We start from the raw sequence: 9,345 nt of genomic DNA, 5'->3' as shown, positions 1-9,345 counted from the left end.
GTGTTCTATTTGTCACCCTTCTTTCACAATATTCCTGTTCAATGCAGAATTCCCAGCTTGGAAAATGCGGAACTAAATAATACATGGGGTCTGTGTTGGTGAATGGCACCAATAATCAATCCTTCCTGGCCCTTGAGCAACATCTCTGACAAACATTGAATCACACCATTCACATGACCACCTGCTGATTCAAACAGCTGCCAGAGCTGGGCAGGCCTAGCAGCCAATGGCTAGCAGAAAAAATATTCCTCTATTGCTCAAGAATAATATGTAAGGTCTAAAAACTTATTTTATATGTGTCATGCACAGGTATCTAATATAGATGCTTGATATGTTATTTGAGTTATGTGTGCTCTTTTAATGTGATTGATACTTCAGTTAACCTGCCTGAACTGTATTTGATAGTGAACTTTATGTTTTGAAATAAATATATAAATTAATTCTAGAGGGGTGTGTGAAGGTCCCATTTATGAAGATTAACATCTAAGTTAGGGTTACTATACATCCTCTTTTGGGGATATGTCCTCCTTTTAGACTTCTTCAGATATGACCTCCAGGCTTTTTTAATTTTTAGAAAAATATCCTCTCTTTCTTTTATGTGCCTATGACCAACACATCTACCCATATAATGAGAGAAACCATCTTTGGCTTATTAGTCAGTTTGGACACATGGGGGTGCTACAGAAAGAGAAAGGCATTGCTAATCTCTTTGTTTCCTTGCTGGTTGAATCTGCCCAAGATATTTTGTTCATGCATCACAACTTTAAGCATATGTCATACAAAACTTTCACATGTATCTCAGAAACCAGCCAAAGTTGTTGAGGGATATCCGCTCTTCTGATAAGTATGTTTGGGCTCAGTCAAACTCATATCTGGAAGTTTTTGAAAGGTAGATGATTGTCTACTGCTGTATTATCAGTTACTGTTTGATGTATGTTCATTAACTAAAAGCCATGTACACATTTGCTACGTTTAAATATTTATTTAGCAAAGGTAGCAACCATTTTTATATTTTGTGGCCTCTTTTTTTTTGTCTCCGCAAATATGGTAACCTAGTCTAAGTTCACTTAGTTCAGTAGCTGTTCTCAGCTTATGGATCAACTGAATGCAAATCCAGCAATGAAATGGTTACATGAGTTAAGTTTGCGTTTAGAACCACACCCCAATTCACTATCAGAACTACTGATTGCTGTGCTCCTTGACATTACTGCAGTATAGCATCTCTGCAACTGAGATTCACAACTACGACAACCATTACAAAGTATTGTGATTTTATGAAATATATAACCTGGGGAAGATATAGATAGGTTGGCTGATGATTCTGGTGTTCGTTTTTCAGGTAAGAATCTGAATCTTGATTTTGTGTCATTGTCCTCGCCTTATAGCTATGGTGAAGATAGTGCTGCCAGCTTCCTCTATATGTACGGATCACATTTCAAACTTGTAAGGTAAGGGAGGGTGCAGGAAAGGAAGTGTACATAGCACCTTCAGACCCAGTCTCCACAAGCAAAATCCTCTCAAAAGAATGGGGTAAGAGCATTGAGTATAGAACACCCTAAATGCCCTCCCTTTACCCCTTCCCTGTCCGTCCCCTTTTTTCCCTTTTGTTTACTGTCCTGTTGATATATTATAGTTCTTTTCTTTTATGATTACTGTATTGATTAGATTTTGTAAACCACTTTGATTCTTCTTCTGAAAGACGGTATATTAAGTACAAAATAAACATAAACACATTTACTCTGCTGTCTGTCTTCTTCAATCAGGAGTCACAGTGGGGAATTGTGCTGAAGTGTTCCTTGTCAGAGAATCACAGTAGGACAAGTTGCAGCTGCCTCATAGGGCCTCATAACTCCTACAGTCTCAGCCCTTCTCTGGAAGTCATTGTAGAAGATGGTACTGAAATACTGGCTAGTGAAAAGAGAGCTTACAGTTTGCAGTCTCCCATTCAGCTCTTCCAGGAAAATGGTGTAGGAGCATTGATGAAATGAGAGTTTACATCAACTCAGTTTTCAAATGACAAGACTATTGACATTTTTAATAATTCAGAGTCACTAGTATATCATTTGTAGTTTTATTTCATTTCTGATTTCTGTTTAATCTCTGAAAGAAGCTACTCCCATTTCTTCACTCCCATCATAAGGAGTCTAAATACATCGCCGAGCACTTACACTGTTCCTCACTGAAGCCCCATGCAGACGGAAACACGGATAAAGGAACAATATGTATACAGAATGACCAGCTAATAAGGAGACTTTCCATAAAATAAGAACAAGCTATAATAAAAGTAGCATACCTTTTCTTCCTTAAAGAAAGCATAAAGATATAAGAAATGTGTGGAAAAGGGCAACCAAGAAATAAAGCCAAAGAGAAAGCAACAGAACCAAAATTCAAGCATGTTAGTTTTGAAAAGTGCCACCAGTACTGCTGTTTTAATCTCCTCACAAATGGTTTGGTTTTCTGTGCTGTTCTTGCACAATCTGCAGGCAGCAGAATACTTAGAATCAATGTGTCTAGTTTCTCAGTGCCTCATGCAGGGGGTGGTTTGAGATAAGCTGGTTAATTATTGTATTAGCAGTCATTAATGTTCATTTTTTTTCATGTAAATAACAGAGTCCAGGGAGCATTTCTGAAATGAAAGAGGGCAGGTGTGTGTCAGTCAGCATATACTTATGTAGCTGCCAAGTGATCCAGTTTCTTGATGGAAATGTGTGGCCAGTTTTAACTTTTGACCATCTCTGCTGATGCATCCTGGTACATGTTTGTGTTATTCCTGGGGGAATTCTGCACAAAAAATTACAAATTCTGTGCACTATGGCAGCAATTTCATGACAGGACATCTATAAAAATTTTAGAAAGGCAACATAGGCATAATCCCTCATAGCACACAAAGGTTTCAAGGCTGGTTTAAATGTATGCATGCACTGTATGGGGCTTGCACCAAAAGACATATGAGAAGAAACTAGAAGACCTGAATACATATAATCTAGAGGAGAGGAGGGACAGGGGAGATATAGAAACAAATAATTTCCAGAGAAGGGAAAATGGTAAAACTAGAGGACATGAAATGAGGTTGCAAGGTGGTAGACTTAGGAGTAATGTCAGAAAATTCTTGTACCATGCCTGCATTCCACTAAGGACTAAACCTAAACTAGCTCCTCCTCTTGTTGGTTCTTGGACCAATTGCTCCAAGATGCAGTTATTAATTACATCTATGAATTTTACCTCCCTAGCGCTCCCTGATGTAGTATTTATCCAGTCAATATTGGGATAATTGAAATCACTCATTATTATAATTTTGTCCAATTTTCCAGCTTTCATAATTTCTGTAAACATTTCTTCATCTGTTTGTTCTGTCCTGGCAGACGGTAGTACAGCCCTATCTGTATACTCTTTCCCTTCACACATGGAATTTCTATCCACAAGGATTCCACACTGCTATCTGTTTCATGTAGAATATGTATGACTCGGTTTCCTCTTTAACATATAGTGCAACCCCCCCCCCCTTCTCCAATTTGATCCGCTCTATCATTGAGATATAATTTGCACCCTAATAACACAGGGGGTCTTTTACTAAGGCACACTTACATTTTTATTGCGCGCTAAAATTGGGCATGTGCTAAACATTAGAGATGCCCATAGGAATGCATTGGCGTCTCTAACATTTAGGATGCGACTATTTTAGCACGCGCTAAAAACGTGCAAATCAGTGTCCCATGTTTCAATAGTATCCTTCAAAGATACTCCACAGCAAGCCATGCACTCCTGTGTGACTGGCAGCCTTTCCCTCCACCCCCCCATTTTAGTTTAAAAGCTGCTCTATCTCCTTTTTAAAAGTTAGCGCCAGCAGACTGGTTCCATTCTGGTTAAGGTGGAGTCCATCCTTTCGGAACAGGCTCCCCCTTTCACAGAATGTTGACCATTTCCTAACAAATCTAAATCCCTCATCCCTGCACCATCGTCTCAACCACACATTGAGACTGTGAAGCTCTGACTGCCTCTTGGGTCCTGCGCATGGAACATGGAGCATTTCTGAAAATGCTACCTTTTAAGAATCTGGATTTGAGCTTTCTACCTAAGAGCCTAAATTTGGCTTCCTGAACCTCCCTTCCACATTTTCCTATGTCATTGATACCCACGTGCACCAAGACAGCCAGCTCCTCCCCAGCAGTATCTAAATTCTTATCTAGGTGACACGTGAGGTGTGCCACCTTCACACCAGGCAGATAAGTGATCCTCACGTCCACCAGCCACCCAGCTATCTACATGCCTAATGATCGAATCACCAACTACAACTGCTGTCCTAACCCTTCCCTCCTTGCAGAAGCACCTGGAGACACATCCTCAGTCTAAAAGGATATTGCATCCCCTGGTGGGCAGGTCATGGCTACAGTATTACTTCATACTTCACCAGAGTGATTCTTTCCTTCTAGGAGACCTCTCTGCTCCAAATCAGCTCAAGGGCTGACGGACCAGAGGTGGGACTTCTCTACAATGTCCCAGTAGGCCTCTTCTATGTACCTCTCTGTCTCCCACCACTACTACAAGTCTGCTACTCTAGCCTCAAAAGAATGAACTTGATCTCTGAGAGCTAGGAGCTCTTTGCAACGAACTCACACATATAACCTCTCGCCAACTTGGAGATAATCATACATGTGACACTTGATAGAAAAAACTGGATAGCACCCCTCTTGCTGCTGGATTACTGTCTGCATCTTAGTATTATTCTGTTTTAGGGATATTAGGATTAAGTGCTATATTGTGTGATTTATTTAGTGTTTGTTTCTCAGAAAGTAATTAAAACTAATGAAAACTCCCCTCTTGTTATCCTAAGGTCCTCTCAAGGACTATCACTAACCACACCCTTTCCCAAAGACATTACACAATGTGATACCCACAAGCGAGCCTTCTCCGGAGTAGCCCCCACAATCTGGAATGCACTGCCTGAAAGGCTCCACTTAACACAAGACTATCTCTACTTCAGGAAGCAGATGAAAGCTTGGCTCTTCAACCAGGCCTTTAATGGAAGAAGTAACTAACTTGTTAGTCTCACTTACATACACAAGGAGTGACACACTGGCTGCACATACTGCAGCAGGACATGTTTATCCACTCCTCCTCTAGCTGAGATAATATTTAACCATCTCTCTGACCTCATGTGCACCTTTCGTTAAATTAGTCACCATATTTTCTAAATCCTCTTACTCTCTTACCTATCTATATGCTAACCATCTCTTTGACCTCATGTGCAACTTTCTTTAAATTCGTCACTATACTTTCTAACTCTACTTACTCTCTTATCTATCTATATGTTCCATTTTTGCTTATACCCTTCATTGTCAATTAAAATGTTCTATTACGTAATGTAGTGATATTGTAAGTATACTATGCTATGCTTTGTATTGTTATTTGAATATTTTTACTGCTGTAATTGCCTATTGCTCATGTTTGATTTATTGTTACTGTATACCGCCTTGAGTGAATTCCTTCTAAAAGGCGGTAATAAATCCAAATAAATAATTAGAATAATTGACTATAAAATACAACTATAAATGAAGAGATGTGCTGTCATGATTGTGACTGTTTTCCCTGGCTGTGCTCTCCTCGCCCTCTGGTGGCCAGAACCGGTGGCTGCCATAGACTGTCTTGCTGTCTCCCTACTCATTCCAGACTTTCTTTTCGGTCCAGTCCAGATATTCCAGCCCTCCAGACTTGGGTAGAAGTTTAGCAGCTAGCCTCACCCTTAGCTGCCTTGAGCAGATAAGGGTAGGAAATGAGTTGCTCAACAATAATACATCCAGAAGACTGTTAAAACTAGCACACATAAAGGAGATGACACATTATAAATTCATCTGAAATAAAAATAAAGATTAAAAGAATAAAAAGCATGTAATGCTATAGTTCTCCTATGCCAGATTAAAAAGCCTGCCTAAATAGCCAGGTTTTTTAGATCTACCTTAAATTTTTGATAAGAAACTTCCTGTCAAAATTCCAGTGGAGCAATAGAGTCAAATGCTATATGATGTGAAGAAGCTAGCCATGAGGGGGAATTATCAGATAATTAGCATGAGATAATCGCAGGTTCCATGGAAGAACATGTAAATAAACAGGAACACCTGTATGATATGCCCAGTGAGCCATAATAAGAATTTTGTGCCCTTTAGCACTGGTTTTCCCCGGCTCTTAACCTTTAGCAGCATTTACAGAATCTGGCCCTTGGTGTATATTATCAAAGACCAGTTCTTTACTTCAGGTGTTTGTTGAGCAGACTGTTAAATTTTCTCAGGAAACTTAGGAGTCCTTTTACTAAGCCATGGTAAAAAGTAGCCTGCGATAGTGTGGGTGCGTGTTTATGGCGCACACTGGGCCATTTCTTACCACTGCTGGGGAAAAAGGCTTTTTTAAATGGGGGCAGTAAATGGCTGTGTGCTAAAATTACAAGTAGCACGAGGCTATTTACTGCTTGAGCCCTTTCTGCCACCCATTGACCTAGCGATAAGGGCTCACATGCTATATGTGCGGTACTCATGCAGCACATGCCAATGTGGCCATGCTGCCGATGACCACCAGGCCATGGGAAACAGCATGCGCCAGCTTCAAAATTACCACTGGATGGGTGAGCTAATCGGGCAGTAGTGTTGATTTGGTATGTGCTACACACACAGTAGCCCTACCTCCGGTTTGTAAAAGGGCCTCTTAGGGCTGCCCAGTTACCACTGAGTTAGTGCGGGAGCCCTTACTGGCACCTCAATGAGTAGAGGTGTGTCCCCCCCCCCAAAATGGTTGTGTGGCAAATGGGTCACTTACTGCATGGCCATTCTTTCAAAAAACAGACAGCCTTTTACCCGTGGCTGTAAAAGGGGGCCTCAGTATGCATCAAAAACACATGCTGATGCCAGTGCAGGTCCCCTTTTACCACAGGTTAGTGAAAGGAGCCCTAAATAAGATATTTTGTACTACAGTAAAAAAAAAGTAAAGTTTTTTTTTTCCCGGATGTGTCACGAAGTACTCAGTTTAGGAAACTGTTTCTGCAGCTTAAACCTCAAGTTCTAGCAATTAATGTTTATTTTTATTCTCAGTTTCCCCTATAGATGTTTAATTTCCTATCAAGGTGTGAAGTTCATGTATTCAGAACCTTTTCATTTGGGAAGTCTTTTTGCTAAATAAGTTTGATGATTGAATTGGATTTGTAAAACCTTTTCTACTTTTTTTTCTTGCTGTTTTTCCTACTATTTCTTTTTTATTTGTTATTTCTTGGGAGGAAGTAATCCGTATATAGATATTTTGAATAGACAGTAGCTGAGTTATAGAATAGTGTAATTATTTTCCATGATGTGGTATATTGATTGTAATATTTAATTTCTATTTGTGGATTTTCTTTATTTGGATTTATTAGTTTTCTTTGTTAATGTCTGGAAAACATAATTAATGTAAAACAACTTTTTAAAAAAGACCTTAAAAAGTGAGAAGGCCCTGGCCCAGATTCTATAAAAAGTTTGCAGTTTCCCCAGTGAAGACTTGACTTTATAGCAGTTATTAATGCAACTTGGGGGAGGGGTTTAACAGATACAATGAGAGTGATAGATACCTCTGTAATTTCCAAAGAAAACAAAGACCCAATACATTGCAGTTCCTATCACTCTATATCTCCCTTAATTTAAATGTTAAACTTGCTAAAATTCTGGCTGAAAAGGCTGAAGGCAATACATATTGCTGACCAAGCTGACTTATCCAGTTCACCAGGCAGCTGATGATATTCAACAGGTGTTGAACTTAATCTGCTAGGCTGAGCATAAGGGAATCCCACCTTGTTGTTAGCAGATGCTGAAAATGTGTTTGACAGAGTGCAGTGGGGGTTCTTGGTTTTTACCCTATGACAATTTGGATTTGGAGATAACTTTTTAAAGTGGGTGCAGGTCCTCTATCAAAGATTTACTTTGTGTGTCATAGTTAGGGGTCCTTTTACAAAGGCACACTGAAAATTGGCCTGCAGTAGTGTAGATGCATGTTTAAGGCGCGCGCAGAATCATTTTTCAGTGCACCTGTAAAAAATGCCTTTTTAAAACTTTTTCCGAAAATGGCATGCGGCAAAATGAAAATTACCGCATGTCCATTTTGGGTCTGAGATCTTACCACCAGCCATTGACCTAGCGGTAAAGTGTCATGCGGTAACTAGGCAGTAATGGCCTATGTACATCAAATGCCACTTGGCACACACCCAATACATGCGTCCAAAAATAAAAATTATTTTTCGGTCACACATATTGGACGCATGCCAAAAATGAAATTACCATATGAGCCACGTGGTAGCTGGGCGGTAACTCCATTTTGGCGCTCATTGGGAGTGCGTAGATGCTTACGTGGCTTAGTAAAAGGGCCACTTAATGAAGGATATTCTAATACCTTCCCTTTGGGCTAGGTTAAACAAGTTTGTCCCCTTTCTACATTGCTGTTTGCGTTGAGTATAGAACCCCTTAGCAGTGTGAATTTGGGTAGATGAGGACATTAAGGGAATTGAAGTGGGAGGCAAGCAGCGTAAAATATCATTTTTTGCAGATTAGATTGTATTTATGGTAGGTCAGCCTTTGTTGAGGTTACCCATTAACATCCAAGAACTGCAGGATGTTGGTGAACTGTCAGGCATGACATGGTTCAATGATTCCCATGAATGGGACACAACAATACCAGGCTATAATCTATTTAAGGAAGGATAAAAGTGCCTGAAAAGGTGCAGGAGTAGCACTGTAGGAAGGACAGAAGTGCCTGAAAAAGTGCAAGAGTAGCACTGTATTTGAAAATAGTTTTAAAGTGGCTGAAATTCAGTGGTTGGGTTAAGGTGGAAGTAATGTGGATTATCGTGAAAAGAGAAGATGAAACTTCTGTCCACACAGATGCCACCTACAGATCTCCACACAAATAAAGAAGATGGACAAAGATCAGGTTGTAGATATCCAAAAATTGTGTCACAATTAATAAAGGATATTCTAACACCTTCTCTTTGTGCTGGGGTAAACAAGGTTGTCCGTTTTCCATATTGTTGTTTGCTTTGAGTATAGACCCCCTAGCTATGTGAATTTTGGTAGATGAGGACATTAAGGAAATTGAAGTTGGAGGCAAGCAGCATGAATTATCACTTTTTGCAGATTACATTGTATTTATGGTAGGTCAGCCTTTGTTGAGGTTACCCATTAACATCCAAGAATTGCAGGATATTGGTGAGCTGGCAGGCTTCAAGGTTGCTATCACAGAGACATGGATCAATGATTCCCATGAATAGGACACAACAATACCAGGCTTTAATCTATTTAGGAAGAATAGTAGTGCCTGAAAAGGTGGAGGAGTAGCACT

General features: G+C 39.9%; 1 protein-coding gene across 2 annotated transcripts in view; it reads left to right on the top strand.

The window, feature by feature from the left end:
* Positions 1 to 1,079: 1,079 nt before the first annotated feature.
* The window catches only part of LOC115470518 (endonuclease/exonuclease/phosphatase family domain-containing protein 1-like), a 156,989-nt gene continuing 148,723 nt past the window's right edge, over positions 1,080 to 9,345 (top strand). For both annotated transcript variants that reach the window (XM_030203750.1, XM_030203749.1), the window contains exon 1: positions 1,080 to 1,339. The gene's annotated coding sequence lies outside the window, so the exon portion shown is untranslated. The remainder of the gene's footprint in view (positions 1,340 to 9,345) is intronic.

This window comes from Microcaecilia unicolor, chromosome 5 (genome assembly GCF_901765095.1).
Source record: "Microcaecilia unicolor chromosome 5, aMicUni1.1, whole genome shotgun sequence".
Taxonomy (NCBI): domain Eukaryota; kingdom Metazoa; phylum Chordata; class Amphibia; order Gymnophiona; family Siphonopidae; genus Microcaecilia; species Microcaecilia unicolor.
This window is presented reverse-complemented; position numbering and strand designations above follow the sequence as displayed.